At 45.7% G+C, this 24,901-nt stretch overlaps 1 protein-coding gene across 2 annotated transcripts in view; it reads right to left on the reverse strand.

Moving 5' to 3' along the window:
• Window positions 1-1,748: 1,748 nt before the first annotated feature.
• The window catches only part of Aqp3 (aquaporin 3 (Gill blood group)), a 32,857-nt gene continuing 9,704 nt past the window's right edge, over window positions 1,749-24,901 (reverse strand). The window contains exon 7 of one of the 2 annotated variants that reach the window (XR_007213403.1): window positions 1,749-2,460. The gene's annotated coding sequence lies outside the window, so the exon portion shown is untranslated. Of the gene's footprint in view, window positions 2,461-19,336; window positions 19,371-24,901 lie in introns of those variants that run through there. The other variant, XR_007213406.1, reaches the window with a different exon arrangement.

The raw sequence follows: 24,901 nt of genomic DNA on the forward strand, positions 1-24,901 counted from the left end.
GGCAGAAATAATCCCCACATGGTTCCTCCTCACTAGAACCACAGCCAGTGTGTCATAAATGTGTGCTGAGTGAAGGGAGCCCCCTCTGCCCTGAATGAGAGAGAACTAGTTTGTCAAGGAGGACCATCTGCCTGGGGGAGCCAAGTGATAAAACCAGCATCTCTAGGAATTCCTGGTGCCAAGACCCTGCGGGGAGGGGGAAGGAATCCGCAGGGGCGGGCAGAAAGCCAGGTGCTCCTCTCTTCACAGACTGTAGGCTCCCACCAACCTGGTCCCAGTCACAACCCAGGCCCCAGTGAAGCACCTCACTCATTTTCTGCAGCTTCTGAGGCCCTCCTGGGAGGAGTAAGGGGTGCAACCCGCCCCACCCACATCCTCTAGGGTGAGGCCAGCATGAACTCCCCTCATTGGCTGCACTGACTCTGGCCCCAAAGCCCACCTCAGGGTTTCCAGCTCCAAGAAGATGCACAGTCCCATCAGTCCAACCCACACCTTTCATTGTGGCATCTAAGTTTGCTTTCGCATGTCACCTGTGTCATTTCCTTTCTTGTTCTGTTGATCTTAGTGCTGTCTCTGTTTGCTCTGACTAAGCCAACAGCCCCAGGATGAAACCTCTGAACCCTGGAAGTGCGAAACTGAGCAGCAGCAAGCTGGGGTGCAGGGGGAACATGAGAGAGAATTGAACCAGGAGCTAGTTCAGGCTTCAGCTGCAGGGTAGGGGAGGCATTGCAATTCAACCCCCACCCTTTCCCCAGCTCAGAATCAAGACCTAGGAGCAGAGATCAGTGGAGAGATTTTCCCTGCCTCTCAACAGGCAAGTCTTGACCTGTCACATTGCTAATTTGTTTTGAAGCCCAGCCCTGGAACTTCTAAATGCTTCACGTGTCCAGTAAGCTGAACACCTTTTAGGGAAGAGTACAATCCTCTGGAGTCTGCAGCCTCCTGGCAGCCTTTGTGATGGGATGAAACCCCACCATTATCCCACCTGTGAAGACCCAGCACCAAGCCTTCTTCACCTTCACCAGCTCTCTGTGCAAGGCTTTTGTCTTGCTCCATCTTTCAGTGGAAAAGAAATCTCATAACAGTCACTGAGTGAAAGCTTGAGTAGTCCACACTTCTGGCTCTGGGCCCAGACTCTTTGCCCCACTCTCTGTATTATCTCTCAGATCACAGAGAAAAGTGCAAGGCAGCACCAGGCCTTAGGCGCTGGGGCAAGAGCCAACACAGCCAGCCATGGTGTGTGTACATAGCACATGCCAGCACGCACAGCCCACACTAGCCAGGGGCAGGGGGGACCTAGGGATGACAGGCTCTCCTCCCATCTCTGAAGATCCCACAGCACTGGGGGCCTTACAGATTTCCTGTCTGCCAAGGGAGTTAAGAGAAATCTCTCTGGATGGCCACTTAATCCTCCAGGCCTGCCTGTGTGTCCTACAGACTGCGCATGCTCTCTCAGGGTTCCGAAGGAGTAGCCACCCTGTCCTGCAGCTAGGGAACTTAAGAAATAAAGAAGCACAGGGGGCTGGGGATATGGCCTAGTGGCAAGAGTGCCTGCCTCATATACATGAGGCCCTGGGTTCGATTCCCCAGCACCACATATACAGAAAATGGCCAGAAGTGGCGCTGTGGCTCAAGTGGCAGAGTGCTAGCCTTGAGCAAAAAGAAGCCAGGGGCAGTGCTCAGGCCCTGAGTCCAAGCCCCAGGACTGGCCAAAAAAAAAAAAAAAAAAAAGAAGCATAGGGAAGCAGCCACCATCATCCCAGACTTAGAGCACCAGGCTCTGCCAGCGGAACTAGCCCTTCTTGGGGAAAATGAGCTGTCAAGGTCCACCCCCACTCCCATCACCAGCCAGTCTTCTTCCTCCTTTCTCACTGGGCTCTGAAGGTACACCCCTCTTTCATGTGGCACTTCCACCCCTGTTCATGTGCTCCTGGAAGTACTATGTGCTCACTCACACCACCTCTGCCTTGTCACAGGCATCCTTCCCAGCGAGGACTTCCTGTGCAGTCAGACTAGTCATGCATCTCAGTCCCAGGTGTGTAACAAAGCATGTGTGCCCATACAGAAGAACCCACAGGAGCTGCATTCTGTGTACCCCTGTCCCCTTCCTGAACAAGAGCATTGAAGGGTAAAGAGGTGAGTCACTCATCACCTCCTGTGACCTGTTGAGCCAGCTCAATGGGAAACTCAAGCTCACAGCAATGGCCTCAGGAGACCAACACCCAGGTGAGACCCACCTTTGCCACCAGCTTCCAACCATCTCCACCCTTAGTGCCTCCTACTCTCACTCTCAGCCAGGACTCAGCTCCTCTATGCCTTTAAAATATATATCTGATGGGCTGGAGTGTAACTCATTAATATGGCTTATGTCCAGAATGCATCAGGCCCTGAATTCAATTCTTAGCAACACACACACACACACACACACACACACACACACACACACACACACACACACACCTGCAGCTAGGCTGTCTATCACTGTGCTCTAATGGACCCAGGCTAGACTTCTCTCCTCTTCTCAATCCAAACCCCAAGCTGCCAGCTCTGCTCTGAAATGCAATCACACCTGTAATCCTAGCTGCTCAGAAGGCTGAGATCTGAGGTACACAGTTCAAAGCCAGCCAGGGCAGGTAAGTCTGTGAGATCATCTCCAGTTAACTATAAGAAAACCTGAAGTAGTGCTGTGGCTCAAAGTGGTTGAGTACTAGCCTTGAGTGGAAAAGTTCAGGGACAGCACCCAGGCCCTGAGTTCAAGCCTTATCACTGACAAAAGAAAAAAGGAGCTTGGAGGAGATAATAGCAGCACCTCCTTAAATGGTTTCTCCACTTTAAATACACAATAGATGTTAATACTTGGAAAAGCAGTGATAATAGTAAATACAGCTATAATTAGGAAGTGATTATATATTACCTTTGCTTTTGAAATAATTAAGTTAATCATATGTTTATATCATTTAATTTTCTAATGACGGCTGTGTGTGTATGAAGCTTTCTGCAAGCTTGTGAAGATTTACTCTGGCTCCTGTGGGCCTGTTGGAGTGTCTCCAGCATACACTGCTTATGCCTGAGTTGCCCACACAGCTCTCTTTGGTGATTGCCAACTTGCTCTTTGAGCTCAGAATCCATGTTTCCTGCTTTCTGCTTCCCATGGACAGGATGTGAGGCACTGCAGGTTTCCCCCTGATTCCCATATGGGCATCTCTCCTTTATTGCCCTACAAGCTACGCTTCTGAGACTATTTTCCTGCCTGTATTTCTTTGGAGGGAAGGAGAAGGAAGATCATAAGGTCCAACAATCTTGCTCATTACACAATCCCCAAAGTTTAAAAAAAAAATTGCAAGGAGTCAGGTGGTGGTGGCTCACACCTGTAATCCTAGCTACTCAGGAGGCTGAGATTTGAGGATTGTGGTTCAAAGTGAGCCCAAGCAAAAAAGTCCATGAGCCTCTTATCTCTAACTAACTACCAAAGAAGCTAGAGGTGGAGCTGTGTCTCTAATGATAGAGTACTACCCTTTAACAACAACAAATCTCATGGATACTGCCTAGGCCCTGAGTTTAAGCCCAAGGACCGGCACACACACATACAAAAAAAGAATTTGCAAGGATGGGTTAACATTAGAAAAATCAGACAGGCACTAGTGGCTGTAATCCTAGCTACTCAGAAGGCTGAGACCTGAGGATTGCAGTTCAAACCAGCCCAGACAGAAAAATCTGTGAGACACTCATCTCCAATTAACTAGAAAAAGCTAGAAGTGGAGCTGTGGTTCAAGTAGTAGCACCAGTCTTGAAGTGAAAAAGCTGATGGACAATAGGAAGCCCTGAGTTCAAGCCCTAGGACCAGTATATATATATATATATATATATATATATATATATATATATATATATATATATATAGAGAGAGAGAGAGAGAGAGAGAGAGAGAGAGAGAGAGAGAGAGAGAGAGAGAGAATTAAAGGGCTGGAGAGCCCTGAAGAGGAACTGTGGAGCAGAGACAGGATTAAGAAAGTAGGGAGCCCTGGTGAATATGCAGTTGGGAAGGCGGGGTCACCATATCCTCTGGTTCCTGCAGTCTGATCCAGGCTACAGGTACCCAGAAACATCACTCTTTCCCCAGGCACATCCTTCGTTCCTCTCTCCACCTCACTGAGCTCAGAGTGCGTTTTTTCTTTTTCTTTTTCTTTTTCTTTTTTGCCAGTCCTGGGCCTTGGACTCAGGGCCTGAGCACTGTCCCTGACTTCTTTTTGCTCAAGGCTAGCACTCTGCCACTTGAGTCACTGCGCCACTTCTGGCCATTTTCTGTATATGTGGTGCTGGGGAATCGAACCCAGGGCTTCAAGTATACGAGGCAAGCGCTCTTGTCACTAGGCCATATCCCCAGCCCTCAGAGTGCGTTTTTTTCTCTCAGCTCCCCAAGTCTTCAGAAGGAATATGTAAGGAAGACTCGGAGTCTAGTGACCAAGTCTGGGGACACTTTTTCTCCCCGCTTTGGTCAGCAAACACCAAGGAGATTCTTCTCACTTCATAAAGGAACCAATGGCCCAAGGTTCAAATGTCCCAGGGTTTCCTCCTCAGCTGTGGCTTCCCAACACCCTGACTGAGGCTACCCCTTCCCCAAGGCCTGCCTGCCATCTTCCCTGCCTTCTAACAAGACAGCCCTCTCTCTTATAAGCAGGAGGGTGTAGTTTCCTTCTTCTTCAGAAGCAGCCCAAATATGGAGACCTATCTCTCCCTGATCCACCATCACCTGCCCATCCTGTCAGCCAAAGTGAATCCCTCATGCTTTTATGACAACGCCTTTCCTTTCCACAAAGAGACCTTGGCTTCCACTCTAGAAATGACTTCACCAAGGAACTGTTTCTCGGCCCTCTAGCCCCTCCCCAGCACCATAGCATAGCCACAACCTAGCCTAGTCTGGTGTCTGCCTGGGAAGTTCCTGGAGGCCGTCACCAATTAAGGACAGCCAGCCTGCTGGAGCCAGTCTCCCACCCTTGACCTTTGCCTGGGAGCCACTGTCCCCTCCCTCTCCAACATATGCATGCAGGCATGCATGCTTACACACACACACACACACACACACACACACACACACACACACACACCACCTTGGAGCCCAGACTCTATGTCCACCTGTCCAGACTCGCCTTCTGTCCTGCAGTTCAACATACCCACTTCAGCCATTCTTCTCAGAAGAATGTTTTGATCAGGTCAGAGAGAAAAGCAAGAAGAGGGAGCATGAAGGGGCAGCATCCCTTCCATGGCTGACATCCCTTCCTTCCCCATCTTGGCAAGGGTTGGGAAGGAGTCCTGAGGCCTGGCTCACCCTGGTTGGTATTATTTTTGGGGGGAAAGAGTTTGTTTGTTTTTGTTTTTTGCCAGTCCTAAGGCTTGGACTCAGGGCCTGAGCACTGTCCCTGAGCATCTTTTTGCTCAAGGCTAGCACTCTACCACTGAGCCACAGCATCACTTCTGACTTTTTCTGTTTATGCAGTGTTGAGGAATCAAATCCCAGGCTTCATGTATGCTTGGCAAGCACTCTACCCCTAAGCCACATTCCTAGCCCTCACCCTGGTTTTATAGTGAGTACAGTAAGGCTCTGAAAGCCAGCCTGAACCTCAGGGACAGGACTAGATCCCAGAAGAACCCTATGCAGAGTGTCCATCCCAGCATGGGAAGGCCTCTTCCCCAAAGATGGCTGCCAGCCAGGAGACTCAGAAGATTCTCCTGAAGAGCTAAGATGCCAGAAGAGTCACAGAGAGGTGGCCCAGCTCTGGGAGAGGACATGCTTGCCCACAGAGTTTCCAGAGATGGTGGCAAATTTAGTGTTGAGAGGAAGAAAGCAGAACAGCTCACCCAATGGCAAACTAAATCTGGGAGCAGGGAAGGGGCGCAGGAATGGGTCAGAATTAGCGGGGGGGGGGGGAGGGGGGGGACTAAAAAACAATCAGACTAATGTGCAAAACCCTGGGTTTGATCCCTAGCACCAAGACAAAAAACAAAAACCTGACCCACCGTCGGTCTGTTTCTATATGTCATCAGCAATTCTAAATGACATCAGTGATAAAATACACAGATGGGGTGGCCACTCCCACTGCCCCACCTCTAACCACACATTCACCCCCACATTTCCACCTATCAAATACACACTGAGTTTTTGGGGGTTTGTGTGTGTTTGTGTGTTTCTTTTTAAAAATTATAATCCCATTACTATTAAGGTGTTGTACAGAGGGGTTACAATTCCATAAGTCAGGCAATAAGTACAGTTCCTCTTGGACAATGCCATCCTTTCTTTTGCTTTCTCCCAGTTTACCCCTCCTATTTCTGCCCACAAGTTCATTTTTTACATAGTTTATATGAAGGCCTTAAACTCTGGGTCTTCCTGCCTCAGCCTCCTGAGTGCCAAGAATTTCAGATGGAGGGCATCATACCCAGATCCCACACTGTTTCTTAAATTGTAATAATTTTTTTTAATCTTCTCACCAGGCACACCTGTAATCCACACCTGTAATCCTACCTACTCAGGAGGCTGAGATCTAAACATCTCAGTTCAAAGCCAGCCCAGAGAGAAAAGTTCATAAGACTCCTAGCTTCAATTAGCCAGCAAAAAGACAGAAGTGGACCTGTTGCCCAAGTGGTAGAGTGCTAGTCTTGAGCAAAAAAGCTCAGGGACAGCACCTAGGCCTTGAATCCAAACCCCAGTACTGGCATACACACACAAAAAAAAATTTAATCTTTGGAGAATCTATGGACTCATAGAATATTTTTTTCTGATTACTCTCATGTAAACATCTAAAGAATTATTAACTTTTTTCTTTCATATACTGGGGATTGGAACCTAGTGTTTTATGCATGCTGAGCAAATATTCTACCACCGAGCTACATCCCTATCCCTAAGAAACACCCCAAGAGTAGTTCCTTTGTTCTTTCCTCATTCCTCCCTCACCAGCTGTGGAAACCGTGCCTAGTGCATAGCACTGGATGTGCACTGGGGACAAGTCTGTCTCTGTCCCGGAGGGCTTTAAGGTATGCACAGTGGAGCTGGTAAGCACACAGCTCACACACAGTACCTAGAGAGAAGTATACAGGCCTGTGGGAGTTGAGAAGAGAGATCTGAATCAAGCTTGGGGTCTGAGAATATCAGGAAGGCCTTCGTGGAAGAAAGGACATCTACTCTAACAGCAGAGGTGAAGGGGAAGCCAAGCAAAGGGGTGATGGGTGAATGGATGAAAAGATGGTCTCTAGCCCACCCCCCTACACCATCATACCTCCTTCCCCAAAACAAATAGGCCCAGAGGTAGTCTGAAGAATGGTCATCCTGGGCTGAATCATCATTTGCCCCTGAGAATGATGAAAAAACTTTGAATGCCTGTAAAGAGAGGAAATGTACTAGAAACTTCCAGAGCTTGGTTTAGAAGGCACAGGTTTAGGGTAAGCAAAATGAGCAGAGGAAGTGGTTAGTAGGCAACTGTAGTAACAAAGATGAGAGATATGGGGCCTGGAGCAAAGAGAGTTGCATCAGAGGAGGAAAAAGAGATTGGGCTGATTGTGGGGTGCTGGAGAAGCTGGGGGTAACTCCTAGGCTCCTGGCTGAAGTGGTGTGTCCCTGTCAGACATGAAAACAGATGAGGAGCAGGCTTAGTGTATAATCAGGCCTCACTCTCGCACATAGGAAATACAATTCTCTCAAATTCATTCCGCTTCTTAAGTGTGCCATCAAGGTGTGTGTGTGTGTGTGTGTGTGTGTGTGTGTGTGTGTGTGTGTGTGTATCTCATCCTCTTTTTTTTGGTGGTGAGATGTCTTGACCTACAAAACAAACTCATACACACACACACACACACTCACACACACACACACCAGATATGGTGGTACACATCTCTAATCCCAATGGTTTAGGAGGTGGTGAGAGGAAGATCTCAGTTTGAAATCAGCCCCTAGCAAAACTGAGACCCATCTAAAAAACAAACTAAAAGCAAAAAGGTTAGGGACTTGGAATAAGTGGCAGAAAGCTTGCCCTGTGTTCAATCCCAGAAACATTTTTCAAAAAAACAAACATTGAATGGATTCTATGGAATTTTGCCCATCATCCTTCCATTTGACATCCACCAGATCTGGTCATGGGAAACAGACAGATACTGGGCTCATAGAATTTACAATCTAGTGAATCAAAAGTAATAGGGGATTATAAAACACTGACACCTTCACATAAAGCACTAGTTTTGCCTCTCTTTTGTAAATGTATAGTTTTTATTATAAATGTAATAATACCCATCAAAGAAAATCTGAAAAGTTCAAGAAGAAAATGAATTGCTCACACTCAGGAATAGCATAAAGACCTATTTAATGCTTTCACTCCTTCTCATCCATTAATCTAAGTACTTTGTTGTCATAATTGAAAATAATTCTGTATAAGCTTGTCTATATAGGGCCCTTTACCCTTAATGGGATGACTAGAATAATTATCAGCTTTCCAGACCCATTATTTTAGTAACTAAGAGACAAATCATACTTCACTCTATCTGTTCTTTGTCCCTAGATACTTCATGCTTCCAACTTTGCATTTTTATGTTTTACTCATTCCTTCATAATATACAATAATATTTTAATGTATCAATGTTCAAAATCTTGCAGTAAAGCAACAGCAGATTGCAGTAAGTACATTTCCAATTCTTTTCCCAAGGATGAATCCTTAGAAATGAAATAAACGAGACCTAGTACTAGCTATCTTAAAACCAAGAGAGGAACCAGGCGCCAGTAGCTCATGTCTCAGCTGCTCAGGAGGCTGAGATCTGAAGATCTAGGTTTGAAACCAGTCCATGCAGGAAAGTCTCTTATCTCCAATTAACCACCAAAAAGCCAGAAGTACCTAGTCCCTGATCTCAAGCCCCAAGGCTGGCACAAAAAAGAAAGAGAAATATAGAGAGAGGGAAGGAAGGAAGGTAGGCAGGCAGGCAGGCAGGCAGACAGACAAGAAAGGTAAGCTGAATTCTTTTGAGTGTGCTGGTAGTGGGGCATGAACTCAGGGTCTTTCTTGCTTGACTTTTCCTATCCAAGGCTGGTATGCTACCATTTGAGCTATATATAGCTCCACTTCCAGCTCTTTGCTGGTTAATTGGAGATAAAGAGTTTCTTCGGTGGCTCACACCTGCAATCCTAGCTACTCGGAAGGCTGAGATCTGAGGATTGCGGTTCAAAGCCAGCCTGGGAAGGAAAGTCCATGAGACTCATTGTCTCCAATTAACCACCAGAAAACTGGAAGTGGTGCTAGCCTTGAGTGAAAAAGCTCAAGGAGAGTGCCCAAGCCAGTGACCAAAAAGAAAAAAAAAAAAAAGGGTATTTTGGATTTATTTGTTTAGACTGGCTTTGAACCTCACTCATAAAATCTCAGCCTCCTGATAACCAAGTGTACAGGCATGAGCCACCATCACCCAGCTAGCAAAGCTGATTTTAATAATTCATATAAATTGTTATCTCATACCCATCAGACAGAATATGAGGTGAAGATCTTAGTTTTGCTTTCCAGAGATCTGAAAGGATCTTCTTTAGGTGTCCTTTGCCCCATCCTCTTAGCCCCACCTTCTCCATTCTGCCTTTAAAAACAGATGGATGAGGCTGGAGATATGGCCTAGTGGCAAGAGTGCTTGCCTCCTATACATGAAGCCCTGGGTTCAATTCCCCAGCACCACATATACAGAAAATGGCCAGAAGTGGCGCTGTGGCTCAAGTGGCAGAGTGCTAGCCTTGAGCAAAAAGAAGCCAGGGACAGTGCTCAGGCCCTGAGTCCAAGGCCCAGGACTGGCAAAAACAAACAAACAAACAAAAAAACCCAAAACAAAACAAAAAACAGATGGATGAAACCAAATGTCACAAGCTGTGACTTTCTTTGCCCTAATTACAAGAAAGTGATTTCCTTGTTTGGTGAGTAACTGGCTTTCTCTGCGCGTCCTCACTTTCTGATGAGTAACTGAAAATATGCTTCTGTGCTTGAACTTTGTCAGAGTTATTTGTGCCAAGTCAGCTAAAGAATATTTGAAATGCTCAGAAATTAAGACAATATATAGGTGCAAGTATTAACACTGTGCCCAGCACATGTAAAGAGCTCAATAAATGGAATTTATTTGCTCAACAGAATTTTGTGTGTGTTTGTGTGCAAGTTCTGGGCCTTGGACTCAGGGCCTGAGCACTGTCCCTGGCTTCTTTTTGCTCAAGGCTGGCACTCTACCACTTGAGCCACAGCGCCACTTCTGGCCATTTTCTATATATGTGGTGCTGGGGAATCGAACCCAGGACTTCATGTATATGAGGCAAGCAATCTTGCCACTAGGCCATATCCCCAGCCCTCTAGCTCTTTTTTTCTTTTTTTTTTTTTAAGAAGTTTACTGGAGATAAGAGTCTCATTGCCAGGTGGTGGGGGAAGCTCATGTCTATAATGCTAGCTACTCAGGAGGCTGAGATCTGAGGATCACAGTTCAAAGCCAGACTGGGCAGGAAAGTCCATGAGACTCTCATCACCAATGAACTAGTCAGAAAAAAAAGCTAGAAGTGGCACTGTGGCTCAAATGGTAGAGCTCTAGCCTTGAATACCAAGAGGCTCAGATACAGTGTTCAGGACCTGAGTTCAAGTCCCAGGACTGGCAAAAAAAAAAAAGAGTTTCACAGACTTTTCTGCCTAGTCTGGCTTCAAACCACAATTCTCAGATCTCAGTCTCCTGAGTAGCTAGGATTAGCAGTGTGTGGCACCGGCACCCTGCCCAACAGCATTTTTTTCAGCCCCAATAAAAAGGTAATTGGGGTGCAGCTCTCACAGGTGGATAGGTCAAAAGCAAAGGACATTGGAAAGTTCTACAGAAGGAAATCACAGTCAGTACAATAAAGTGGAATTTTAGAGCAAAGCTGGACAGAGGTAACGGCCAGGTGTCATAGGTGCTGGCAGAGAAGATTCAGGGCTTCCTGGTGGTCATCTACCAGAGAATACCCTAGAACAAGGGCCTAGATCCATCCACCCTGAGGTTAAAATAAAGCTCTGCTGGCCAGGGCAGAGGGCAAGGGTGAGGAACATGGCAAACCAGGTAGTCCAGAGGCCAGAAAGACAATGGCTAAGAGGTGGGCATGTGTTATCCCACTTAGGAACCTAGATGAAGAGCTGGAGACAAAAAGGTGGCAGTGCTGGGAAAATGAAGGAGGTTGATAGAAGGGGGGGGAGGAGAAAACGGGGACAGGTAGTAAGATCTGGGGGACCATGTTGAGGAATGAATGATGAAGTATGACCAGAATGAGGCTGTGGCAACAAAGATGACTCAGGTGATGAGGACAGCCCAGGTGACAGGCGGAATAAGAATGGAACTAGCAAACAGCAGGATCTGGGTGGAGGTAGTTGATGAGTGACAGAATTGGTTCAAATAGCAACCACCTGGGCATGAGACTGGGCAAGGATGTGAGTGATGCCAGAAAAGGCAGCATAGTGATGGGAACTGAGTCACATGATAATACAGGGATGAAGGGGGAAATGGATGTGATGCATGGATGATGCTAAAGGTGATGACAGACATGGAGATAAGTGATGACCATCATGGTGGTCCAGGGTGACAGGAAATGTGGGTGGTGATGAGGTCCACGCTAGAGATACATTAGAGATATCCACGCACCCATGATCCTGGAGCAGTAACAACATAGGAACTGCTTCCTAGGCCACAGGTCCCATGACTGAAGACTCTGGATCAGCCATATATCTGATAAGATTTCTAGTCACAGGCACAGCCAAGGTGGGGCTGGCTGGGGGCCCATTCTGCTGTGCTGAGGCCCATTGAGGGATCCAGGCATGGAATCTCAACGTCATCGCTGCCTCCCCTACTGGAACCTTATCTGTCACCATTTGAGATCTGCCAACCTCCCCTGGCTGTGTCTTGGTGGAGAAGAGAACTGTCACACCCTTCTAACTTTTGACTCTATTAGAAGTTTCTGAGCCTTCTAAAGCTTTCTTTTAACTAGCTCTTGGGAAGTGACAGAAAGGAAAATATGAGTCAAGCTTGGAAGTCTTGTGATCTAACATGCAGGAGACAGAAGCAAGAGAATCCCAAGTTCAAGACCAGCCTGGGCTCCACAGTGAAATACAGCCTCAATTTTTTTTGCCAGTCCTGGGACTTAAACTCAGGGTCTGGGCACTGCCCCTGAGCTTCTTTTACTCAAGGCTAGCACTCTACCACCTGAGCCACAGCACCACTTCTGGATTTTTCTGTTTATGTGATACTGAGGCATCAAACTTAGGGCTTTATGTATGCTAGGCAAGCATTCTACCACTAAGCCACATTCCAAGCCCCTCAAAAAAATTTTAAATAAAAAAATGGGTTGGAAATGTGGCTCAGGAGGTAGAGCACTAGCCAATGAGCAAAAGCAAGCTCAGACAAAGGAAATGGGCTTTAGAAGGGGAAACTGAATAATCTCATTCATTCATCCCAGGAATATGTATTGAGCCCCTTATGGCATACTAAGGCTGGCTTTTGTAACCAGGCCTATGTTCCTGTCTCCATGGAACTCTGTGGGGACAGACTTGTCAATGGAAGTCACCATCAGACTAAAGATTTTATATCACTAGTATCAGAGCAATAGATTATGCTATTCTGGGCAGTTTGTATACATAGCTTGTGGCCTTTTGTGCTTGAATTCTTCACTTAACATAAAGGTTTGGTTTTGTTTACATGAGGAAAAAAACACCTTTATTTGGATACATATAATCGTGATTATTGATAGAAAACCTTAGCAAATTTATTAATAAGATATAATCTAGTATTGCCAAGGGACATTTACATATATCTTTTTTTTCCTGTCCATCAAGAGGCTTGAACTTAGGATCTGGGCACGGTCTCTGAGCTTTTTGACTCAAGGCTAGTGCTCTACCACTTGAGTCACAGCGTCATTTCTGGCTTTTTTCTATTTATGTGGTACTGAGGAATCGAACCCAGGGCTTTGTGCATGCTAAGAAAGCACTCTACCACTAAGCCATTTTCCCAGCCTTCATATATCTTTTGAAGTGAAAAATGGTTAAGATGTAAAGGATATGTAAGAATAGACACATTAAAAAGCAAAATGAAGCCAGGCACTGGTTGTTCATGCCTGCAATCCTAGCTACTCGAGAGACTGAGATATGAAGATTGCAGTTCAAAGCTATCCTGGGAAGAAAAGTCCATGAGACTCTTATCTCCAATTACCATCAGAAAATTTGAAGTGGCACTGTGGCTCAAAGTGGTAGAGCACTAGCTTTGAGCAATAAAGCTCAAGGACACTGCCCAGGCCCTGAGTTCAAGCCCCATGACCATCAACAAAAACAACCAAAAGCCAGAAAGTACAATTAAGTGTGAAGAGTCTTCTATGAGAGGCCAATAAGAGGAGATGAGGTTATAGTTTAGTGAAAGAGCACTTACATAGCAAGCACAAAGCCCTGAGTTCACTCCTTAGCACTGAAAAAAAAAAAAAAAGACCAGAAGGAAAATACTATTAACAAGCTTTTGAGAATTTGTGTGTCTGTGTGTGGAAAATATTATTGATAAGCTTTTGAGAGAGAGAGAGAGAATGTACACTGGTCCTAAGTTTGACTCAGGGCTTCCAATGAGCTTGGCTTTTTCCCTCATGGCTGGCTAACACTTGAGCCACACCTCCACTTTTAGCTTTTTGCTCATTCTTTAGAGATAAGAGTCTCTTAGATTTGTCTGCCAGGGCTGTCTCTAAACCTCAATCCTTAGATGTCAGCCTCCTAAAGTAATAAAATTACAGGCATGACCCACCAGCACCCCAACACAAAGTTATTTTCCTCGGTACTTTAATCACAATTATTCAAAATCTGCATAAACAATACAACTGGAAAATTATAAATCCATTTTAACAAAGTAGAAATACCTTATTAACTGATTTGAGTTAAAAAGACACTCCACAAACACAACTGTCTTAGCAAAATTTACAGGATTAGGTCACTTTAATCTACTTTTATTATTTATTTGCTTTTATTTTATTTATTTTACTTACAATCCTGGGGCCTAAACTCAGGTTCTGGATGCTGTCCTTGAGTTTTTTGCTCAAGGCTAATGCTCTACAACTGGTGCCACAGCTCCACTTCCACTAACCACTTTGGTGGTTAATTGGGCATAAGAGTCTCATGGACTTTCCTACCTAGGCAACTTTGAATCATGATCCTCAGTTCTCAGCCTCCTGAATAGCGTGAGCCACTGCTCCCTGGCTTTTTAAAAATTAGGCTGTTGCAGTTTATAACATGGTCTCACTAGTCTCCAAGTGAGGCTCAAGCTATACACCTACCTCAACATTCCATGCAGTTCAGATCTTAGGCAAGCACCACTAAACTTACCATTATTTAAAAGAGAAAAACCAGAAATTCATAATATAGAATTATTTTTTTTTCTTTTTCTGTCACTATCGGTTTCAAATTCAGGGTCTCAAACTTGTTAGGAAGTTTCTGTACACTGAACCACTTCCGCAGCCTTTCTTATTTCATCTTTTCTTTTCTTTCCTTCCTCTCTTTCTTTTCTTTCTTTCTTTCTTTCTTTCTTTCTTTCTTTCTTTCTTTCTTTCTTTCTTCTTCCTTCCTTCCTTTCTTTCTTTCTTTCTTATTGCTGCTCCTGGGGCTTGAACTCAGGGTCTGGGTGCTGTCCCTGAGCTTTTTTTGCTCAAAGAACAGTTCTCAACTACTTGAGCCACAGCTCCACTTCTGGCTTTGGTAGGAGTCTCTTGGACTTTCCTGCCTAAGATAGCTTCAAACTCTGATATTCAGGTCTCAACCTCCCAAGTGGTTAGGATTGCAGGCATGAGCCACTGGCACCAAGCCCAGATCTTTTTTTTTTTTTTTTTAGTAAGCTTTTGGATAGGAACTCCCTTTTTGCCCATGACTTTTCTCAGACTGCAACACTCCTCTGATGCCTTTCATGAACTTTTGGATTGTAAGACCATCCCACGATGCCTAACATACAGGCTGAGATAGGGTTTCATTAACTTTGTGCCTGGGGTGGCTTTGAATCATCATCTTCATCTTCTGAGATGACTTCCAATTTCTGACTCCCAAGTAGGTGGCATAGCAATTGTGAATCATCATGCCTGGCCTTATTTCATAGTACTTTAGCAATAATAAACTGAATATTTATAATCTTCACTACATTTCCTTTGGTCTCCTGTATTTTCAGGAGCACTCTGCACAAATTTGCACCAACTTCCTCACAAAACTTAGGTTTACATCATTCACTTAGATATGGTATTTCACTTTACCTGACACTGTTAAAAATGTGCAGCCATGTTGGTCAGGTGACAATGACTCGTGCCTGTAATTCTAGCTACTCAGGAGGCTCTGAGATCCAAAGGATCAAAGTTTGAGACCAGGTACAGCAAAAAAGTCTACAAGACTCCCATCTCCCAAATAATCAACAGAAAGTCAGGCTAGAGGTGTGGCACACCAGCCAAGCAAGCAATCCTAGCTTAAACAACACAAGGCCCTGAGTTCAAGCCTCAGCACCACATAGAAACACCACACACACACACACACACACACACACACACACACACACACACACTTCTCATAATTTTCAGTGACAGGTTTTTTGTGTTTTTTGTTTTGGTTTGTTTTGGTTTGGTTTTGCCAGTCTCCAGGGCCTGAGCACTGTCCCTGGCTTCTTTTTGCTCATAAGTAGCACTCTGCCACTTGAGCCACAGTGTCACTTCTGGTCTTTTCTATATATGTGGTGCTGAGGAATTGAACCCAGGGCTTCATGTATATGAGGCAAGCACTCTTGCCACTAGGCCATATTCCCAGCCCTCAGTGACAGGTTTTAGGATAGGATTTCCCTATGTAGCAAATATTTGCCTTGAACTTGGTATAAAAAAAAAATGTGTGTCTCAGCCAGGCACTGGTGGCTCATGCTTGTAATCCTAGCTACTCAGGAGGCTGAGATCTGAACATTGAGGTTTGAAGCCAGCCCAGGCAGGAAAATCCATGAGACTCTTAACTCCAGTTAACTAGTGCCAGAAGTTGGGCTGTAGCTCAAGTGTAGAGCATTAGCCTCAAAAAAAAAGAACCTGAGTTCAAGCCCCAGGACTGGCACATCCAAAAACATACCCTACAAGTGTCTCAAACTTGCGTTCTACTTCCCTTTACTTGCTGCCAAAGTACTGGAATAAAGGTGTGTAACAACATACCTCTTAGACTCAGTATAGACCTACCCTATGACCCAGCCATACCACTCCTAGGCATCTATCCTAAACAGCAAAACCCAAGATATCAAAAAGACATTTGTACTTCCATGTTTATCGCGGCACAATTCACAATAGCCAAAATATGGAAACAACCCAGATGCCCCTCCACAGATGAATGGATCCAAAAAATATGGTACTTATACACAATGGAATACTACATAGCGATTAGGAATGGTGAAATATTGTTATTCGCAGGGAAATGGTCAGAACTCGAACAAATAATGTTGAGTGAGACAAGCCTAGAACACAGAAAACAAAGGGGCATGATCTCCCTGATATATGACTGTTAACAAAGGGAGACGGAGAGACAGTAGAGACCAAGTCTGTGAACACTGTATATGTGCTTGATACATTGTATATTGCATATGTGTCTACCTGACCTAGACAAGGGATGGAAAAACAGGTTGTAAGATATCACAAGAAATGTACACACTGCCCTACTATGTAACTTATGTAACTGCACCCTCTTTGCACAACACCTTGTAAAAAATTTATGTTCAATTAATTAAAAAAAACATACCTCTTAGAGTGACAGGGTTTTTTTGTTTTGTTTTGTTTTGTTTTCTCAGTCATAGGGCTTGAATTTAGGAACTGGGCACTGTCCCTGAGATGTTTTGCTCAAGGCTAGTGCTCTACTTCATAAACCACAGCTCCACTTCCAGTGTTCTGGTGGTTAATTGGAGATAAGAGTCTCACAGACTTTCCTGCCTGGGCTGGCTTTCAACCATAATGATCTCAGCCTCCTGAGTAGCTAGGATTACAGGTGTGAGCCACCAGCACCTGGTGACAGGTTTTGATTATTTATATGTCCTCATTTGTAGGCAAAATGAATACTTTTGCACATCCTTCCTAATCAATGTTTCTCCCACACCATCTCTATCTCTCTTATTTCTCATATCTCTATATATGAGAGGAGGCTGAACTTGGCTAACAACAAGGCACAACCCACGGGATTTTTAGTTGTTGGGTTTTTTGTTTGTTTGTTTTGCTGGTTTTAGGGCTTTAACTCAGAGCCTGGATACTGTCCTGAGTATCTTTGTGTTCAAGGCTAGTGCTGCCACTTGAGTCACAGCTCCACTTAGGGCTTTTTTTATTTTATGTATTTACTGAAGAGAAGAGTCTCATGGATTTTCCTATCCTGAATGGCTTTGAACCATGATCCTTAGATTTCAGCCTCCTGAGTGGCTAGGTTACAGGCATGAGCCACCAGTGCCCAGCTTAACACATGCTTTTCACTAAGAAAGCTCTATTTAATGATCATTCTCAGGAGTGCAAGAAATACCTTCAATATTTAGGTCTTTTCACATCATGTATTTCCTGTTACATTTCAGTGTGACTTATTTCATGTTGGAAAAAGAAGTTGGATGATTAAAGGCTAATTCATGGTTGCCATATATAGGATTTCTATCCAGTATGAGTTCTTTCACTACTTAAAGTGTAACTGATCAGGGTGCTAGTGGCTCATGCCCATAATCCTAGGGACTCAGGAGGCTGAGATCTGAGGATCACGGTTCAAAGCCAGGCCAGGTAGGAAAGTCCTTGAGGTTCTTATCTCTAATCAACAGCCAGAAAACTGGAAATAGGGCTGTAGCTCTAAATAGTAGAGTGCTAGCCTTAAGCTAAAGGGCTCGGGGACAGCACCAAAGTCCTGAGTTCAAGCCCCAAGACCAACAAAAAATTAAAATAAGGAAAAAAAAAAAAAGAAAGAAAGGCCAGGTGCTGGAGGCTCATGCCTGTAATATTAGCTACTCAGGAGGCTGAGATCTGAGGATTGCAATTTGAAGCCACATCAGGCAGGAAGGTCATTGAGGCTCTTATCTCCAATAAAGCACTCAGAAAAAGCTGGAAGTGGCATTGTGCCTCTAGTGGTAGAGCATAAGCAAAAAAGAAGCTCAGGAACAGTGCCCAGTCCAAACCCTAGGACTGGCAAAAATAAGCGAGTGAGGGCTGAGGATATGGCCTAGTGGCAAGAGTGCTTGCCTTGTATACATGAGGCCCTGGGTTCAATTCACCAGCACCACATATACAGAAAACGGGCAGAAGTGGCGCTGTGGCTCAAGTAGCAGAGTGCTAGCCTTGAGCAAGAATAAGCCAGGGACAGTGCTCAGGCCCTGAGTCCAAGCCCCAGGACTGGCCAAAAAAATAAAAAATAAAAAATAAGGGCTGGGGATATAGCCTAGTGGCAAGAGTGCCTGCCTCGGATACACGAGGCCCTAGGTTCGATTCCCCAGCACCACATACATAGAAAACGGCCAGAAGTGGCGCTGTGGCTCAAGTGGCAGAGTGCTAGCCTTGAGCTGGAAGAAGCCAGGGACAGTGCTCAGGCCCTGAGTCCAAGGCCCAGGACTGGCCAAAAAAAAAAAAAAAACAAAAAAAAAAACAAAAAATAAAAATAAAAAATAAGCGAGTGAGTGAATGAATGAATGGCAACTGGAAGAAATTAAGATTTTCCCACATTTATACCCACAGAGAATCTCCAGCATGCTCCAGCATGAGTAATTTCATGTCCTTGAAAGGGATTGGAATGGCTGCAGGCTTTCCCAAATGGTTTATGTCCATAGGTTTCTCTCCAGTTTGAGTTCTTTCCTCTGTTTGAAGGGTACTGGACAAGCGAAGGCCTTCCTACATTGCTTACATCTGTAGGCTTTCTCTCCAGAGTGAGTTCTTTCATTCTTTCATGTGCCTGAAGGTAACTGGATTGGGTAAAGGCTTTCCCACCTTGCTTACATCCACAAGGTTTCTCTCCAGTGTGCCATCTTTTATGTGACAGATGGGCCCATAGGGATCACTAAGCAGGACTAGCAGGAGGCTTTCTTACCTCCCTCACCTAGGTCTCACCTGAAGCTGGCCTCACCCATCTTTCCAGTATCATATGGCATTTTTTAAATCTGTTTTCATGATTCAAAGCCATCCCAAGTAGAAAAGTTATCAGACTCATTCCAATTAACCACCAGAAAGCTGGAAATGGAGCTGTAACTCAAATGGTAGACCACCAGCCTTGAACAAAACAAAAAACGAAGGAACAGCACCCATACTCTGAGTTCAAGCCCCAGTACTGTTACTGTTATACACACACACGCACACACACACACACACACACACACACACACACACACACACAAAACTGAATTTGCAGATCTCCACATCCCACAAACTTCAAAGGATCCCACTTCCTGGTTCCTGCCCTGAATGCCTGAGATAGCCTAGAATTGTCATTTTCTATTCATACCCAGACAGCTGGGCTAGTTGAGGTTTCTCTCTGTAGTCATTGTCCCAAGGTTTAGAAGATGTCCCTGAGCTTGGGGACCCAGGCCTGGCCTAGCCACTGCCTTACCCGGTAGCTTTGTGCAAATCACCTTTGAGACTCAGCTTCCTGTTCTGTAGAATGGCAGCAAAGATGTGGGCTGCTGACTTCAGAGGGTAAATGGGCCTTCCCTTTGGTAGCCTTCAAGTCTAAGTCTAACCTTCTGTATGACAGACAGAGCTACTGGTTAGATGTGGAGAGATGTAGGCAATCCTGCTATTTGCTTACCCAGCAAAGAATTTACTGACAAATACCATGTAGCCCACCCAGGCACTGGGACTCCAGTCAGTCTTGAACCCTCCCGAGCCAGGTGTGGTAGCACACACACCTGTCATCCCAGCACTCAGGATGCTGAGGCAGGAGGATTATGAGTTTGAGGCCAGCCTGGTTTACATAGGGAGACCCCATCTCCAAATAAAACTAAACTAAAAACTAAAGCACAAAACCCTCTGCCTCTTAACCACTTGTCCTGAAAATCTGAGTTATGACTTCAATATCCAAAATATTTCTCAACCCACCTCTTGACCCCTGTGACTTGACTCTTCTGTCCCCCAATGCCTCCCCCAAATATTTCTAGCCTGTCAGACTTAGGGCAAAAATGAGTGGCTTCCAGACCCTGCAAGTAGGCATGTGAATAAGTGTATGTTGGAGTGAACACGAGGACATGGTGCATCTATGTAGAAGCCATGGTGTGGCTCATACAAAAGAGTGTGTGTGTAAGTGTACCTAAGTGTGTCTGAGCATCTGCAAGTGTGAACAAGTAAAAGTTGATGTCAGGGCAAGTGTGTACATACAAACAGATGAGTTGGGTGTGACATGAGCATGAGTAGATGTTTAGTGAGTAGATCTGAACATGTGCACACTTCACATCATTTGTTACAACAGACATGTCCTCTCATGCATCCAGGCAAGCATGGCTCCAAGGGCTGAAGCTGGCTCAAGTTGTAAATGCTTAATCCAATAAAGCAATGGCCTTATCTACAAGCCAAGGGTCACTCTCCTCTCCACCTCTGACATGGAACTGAGCATGCCCCAGCTAAAGGTTCCCTCTCTTAGAAAGAGCTACAGCCTGCCTCCCTCTGGGGCCAGGCCACTTCCTCCCTTCCCTAAGCCACTTTGCAGCCAAGCCCAGGCAATGACCTGAGTAGATAGGCAGAGAATGGGGGTGGTAGCTTGGCATTCCAGGGGCCTTCTCAGCTGAAGGGGGGGGGGGCATCTCCATGGAGATGAGTAATGGACCATGAAGATGATTATCAGGACTCCCAGAGTAAGTCTTCCCTCCCTCCCCCCACCTCTCCTGCCCAGGCCTCCTTAACTCTGAGTAGAGTGAAAAACAGTGACAAGTGCCCATGGCTGCTGGTCAGAGAAGCTTTTTTTTTTTTTTTGCCAGTCCTGGTGCTTGAACTCAGGGACCTGGGCACTCTCCTTGAGCTTCTTTTGCTCAAAGCTAGCACTCTGCCACTTGAGCCACAGCACCACTTGCTGTTTATGTGGTGCTGAGGAACGGAACCCAGGGCTTCACGCATGCTAGGCAAGCACTCTACCACTAAGCCACACTCCCAGCCCAGAGAAGCTTTTATTTAAAAAAACAAAAAGTAGGGCTGGGGATATGGCCTAGTGGCAAGAGAGCTTGCCTTGTATACATGAGGCCCTGGGTTCGATTCCCCAGCACCACATATACAGAAAATGGCCAGAAGTGGCGCTGTGGCTCAAGTGGCAGAGTGCTAGCCTTGAGCAAAAGGAAGCCAGGGACAGTGCTCAGGCCCTGAGTCCAAGGCCCAGGACTGGCCAAAAAAAAAAAAAAAAAAAAAAAGTATACATGGGCTAAAATATATATAATTTTGTTAAGGTGTTGTACAGAGAAGCTACCATTTCATAAGTCAGGTAAAGAGTACATTTCTCTTTGTTTTGTTTTGTTTTTGTTTTTCGCCAGTCCTGGGACTTGAACTCAGGGTCTGAGCATTGTCCCTGGCTTCTTTTTGCTCAAGGCTAACACTCTACCACTCGAGCCACAGTGCCCCTTCTGGCTTTTTCCATATATGTGGTGCTGAGGAATCGAACCCAGGGCTTCATGTATACGAGGCGAGCACTTTGCCACTAGGCCATATTCCCAGCCCTACATTTCTCTTTGGACAAAGTCACCCCTTCCCTCACTCTCTCCTGTCCCCTCACTCTCTCCAGTCCCCTGTCCCCATCCCTACCCACAGTTGTATATTGCATTTTCAACAGTGTCTATGTATCCATCCCTCCTTGACACCACATAGCTCACTGCATAGGGAGCCCCTGGAGAGGTTGAGTTAGTCTCCTACTGCAAGCATCATTTGTCCCCTGTGACTCCCCCTTTAGTACCCCCTTAGTTTTCCTGTGTTTCAGTGTGGGAGAATGAGAAGAGACCTAGATCCTTACCCTACCAAAGCTCCTGGAACTCTCAGTGTATCAGAAACAGCTAGCAAAAGGCTCCAGAAGCATCCTGTTTTTTTCCTCATTCTTGAGGAGCTGAAGTGGGATAGTGGTAAGACCTGAAGAAGGACTTCCTGATCGTCGGTGGTAAAACAAGACTGAGAAATATAGATTAGAGGGATTGCTCAGTGGCAGAGTCCTTGCTGATACATGGCTTTGAGTTCGGGCTCCAGTACGATAAGAAATGAAATACAGATTGGGAGATTTTGCTTATGTCCTCAACCTCTTTGGGGCTTCCTCCCTCCCTAATTCTATTCAGACAACCCTCTAATCCCCTAATTTATTGCCCTGCCACTTTCTTGGAGCCCTACAGTGATAGTATGCCCAGCTGTCCATTTGTCAGGAGCCTGAGTTCTCTGGAGCAGAGTGAAGATGAGACAGGGGCTCTGGCTTTCATCTCCCCAGACCCCAGTCTTCCCATGGAAAGCTGATCTCACTACAGTTGAAGGCACTGAGGGTGGACTCTCAGGATGTCAGAAGCCCTAAAGCGCTTAGTTCCTGGTGCTAGAAGAGACAGAAAGCCTGGGGAATCTGGTATGTCAGTGCCAAGCCTGGGCCACACTGTTCCTCACCACAATACACAAGACACTCTCAAGGGGGCATATCACCACCATCACCACCCACTATCACCCTTACCACCATTGACATTACCACCCTTACCACCACTTTCACCATCACTGTCATTACCACCTCTCCTCTAGTACTCACTCCTCAATCTGACATTATTCTCATACCCATGTTAACTCATGTAATCCTCACTTTATGAAACCTAAGGGGGTAAGTACCCCCTCCCCCATTTTACAAAGAAGCCAAAGCTCAGAGAGGAACATCAGCCAGGGATCCAACAGAAACAGTTAGTAGCCCCAGAAGACTTCATTGAGGACAAGGAGCTGCAGCCATTGTCCCTTCTATCAGAAGAGGCAAGAAGGGTAGTGGTTCGGATGCAGTAGAAGCTGGAACCCTGGAAAAGGCTGAAATACTCCACCCTTTCTCTGTGATTTCCTAGCTATGCCTCCCACTTGCCAAAGCTAATGAGCAGCCAGAAAGGCAACAGGATTCAGGCGGTGCAGTTCATGGAGCTTTAACATCCTTGGGCATATAACAAGGCAAGAGTGGAGTCCCGCAACCTGAGAGCTTCCTGCTTGTCCGGGGTTGTGTAGCTGCTAAGGGCTGGCTTGGAACCCAAGCCATTTGGATCCAGAGCCCTGCTCCCTGAGATGTCATGAAGTGCTGTTTGGGAAGGAAATTCAAACAATGAGGCTCTAGTTTAGGGTCTGCTACTATGCTCTGTGAGCCTGCTAGCCTCAGTTTCTCATTTACACAAAGAAGAGGTGTTCCCTCTTGGTACCCTCCACAGTCAAGGTACCATGCCAGACACAGACATTTTGTTCCCGCTCCCTCCCTCCCTCTCTCTAAACTCAAACCTGTCACCAAAGGCTAAAGCCCCAGGTGTGGAGACCTTCCCAGAGTTCCAGAGGAAGACCCGCCTACCAGTTGGGCAGACACATCTACTCCTCTGCACTCTGCAGGCCAGGTATTTACAGTCAAGCCCTTTCTCAGCCTCCCTGGGAGTACAAACATACCTGTGTCATCTTCCTTCACCCTCTCAGCCTTTACCTGGCCCACAGCTCAGTAGTGCCATTCTAGGAACACAGGCTCCCTCCTCCCAGTGGGGAGATGCAGGCTTTGCTCAGGCCAGGACTTCCTGGCCCTCTAGAAGCTGTCTCTAGCATCTAGGATCTCTGCACTAAGTGGGTAGGCCATTTTCTCCCCTTCTCACTCCACCCAAGTCTACTCCACCCATGTTTAGAGGTGCTTAGAGACTTAGAGGTGCCCCACCCAGCTTTTCAGAAAAACAAAATCAAGGGGAGTTAGCCAGCAGAGATTAAAGAGGAAGCATACCCATGGGGATTGGCTGGCAGGAGTCACCAGCAGGGATCTGTAGTTATACACTATGGACAGATAGAATTGTGCTCCAATGATACTGAGAGATGGGTTCCAGGGTACATATAGAAACCTGGCCCAATATACAAGATGTTCACTTAGGCACAGACTCAAGACAGTGCCAGAGATGAAGAAAGTCAAATGGTAAGCCAGAGGCTCAGATCAACAGATATACCCTACTTACGGAGGCAAAGGCCCACCAAAAGCACAAAGAAAAGAATATGTGCATGTGTGCACACATACACACAGGCAGGAATATACCAGACCAAGCTCAGGTTTCAGAAAGGCTGATTTCAATTGGAACAAGCTAGAACTTTAAGGAAAGATGGCCAGGCACAGGGGTGCTTGCCTGCATTCCCACCTACTTCAAATGTAAAGATCAGTAGGATCAAGGTTCAACATCAGCTTGGTCTCCAAGCTAGAATTAACATTGTGTACTTGTGATCCCAGAAGACATAGATAGACAGATTAAGGTCCAGGGCTATGCCCAGACAAATAAGCAAAACCCTATCTAAAAGACAAGTAAAGTGGAAGTGAGACTGTGGCTCAAGTGGTAGAGCACTAGCCTTGAGCTGAAGAGCTCAGGAACAGTGCTCAGGCCCAGAGTTCAAGCCCCACACCAACAACAACAAAAAAAAGTAAAGCAAAAATAGTCTGGGGTTTGGCTCAAGGGGAGAGAGTGCTTGCCTAGCAAGCAAAAGTCCATGTTTAGAAACAAGTGTTGCAGAAAAAGAGAGGAGAGAGAGAAAGAAGGGAGGGAGGGAGGGAGAGAGAGAAAGAGAGAGAGAGAGAGAGAAAGAAGAAAGAAAGAAAGAAAGAAAGAAAGAAAGAAAGAAAGAAAGAAAGAAAGAGAAAGGAAGGAAGGAAGGAAGGAAGGAAGGAAGGAAGGAAGGAAGGAAGGAAGGAAGGAAGGAAGGAAGGAAGGAAATATGAGGTCCTTCAAAGGG

This window comes from Perognathus longimembris, chromosome 1 (assembly GCF_023159225.1).
Source record: "Perognathus longimembris pacificus isolate PPM17 chromosome 1, ASM2315922v1, whole genome shotgun sequence".
NCBI lineage: Eukaryota > Metazoa > Chordata > Mammalia > Rodentia > Heteromyidae > Perognathus > Perognathus longimembris.